The sequence below is a fragment of the Aptenodytes forsteri genome, unplaced genomic scaffold (genome assembly GCF_000699145.1).
Source record: "Aptenodytes forsteri isolate BGI_AS27 unplaced genomic scaffold, ASM69914v1 Scaffold181, whole genome shotgun sequence".
Taxonomy (NCBI): Eukaryota; Metazoa; Chordata; class Aves; order Sphenisciformes; family Spheniscidae; genus Aptenodytes; species Aptenodytes forsteri.
The window spans coordinates 1,889,703-1,890,097 of record NW_008795702.1 but is presented as its reverse complement, the minus strand read 5'-3'; positions in this window follow the sequence as shown (position 1 = coordinate 1,890,097).

Below are 395 nucleotides of genomic sequence, written 5' to 3'. Positions count from 1 at the left end.
TGGGGAACAAAAGGAGAAATAAAACCGGTGTGTATTTCCTACAAGTTCTGTGTTGCTGAAATACGAGAAGAAACAAGATTTAAACATTAATGTGAACTTTTTACAGTTTCAGTTTATATTTAGATGTAAGCAAGAAAGCAAAAAAATGTACTTTTGGTGCCATGCTTTTATTTAAATGAAAGGAAAAAACTACACTGTACCACATAAGTAGCAATGACAATATTTTACAGCACAGCATTTGAAAAAATATGGAAGCTATGCTCCATAGAGGTGGACAAGTAAGCACACAATACACTGTACATTTTTCAACAGTGCCCATTAAATCATAATTAAATAGCTGAATTTGGCTTTAAACAGCCAAATAATAAAAACTAACAGTCATACTAACATTACAA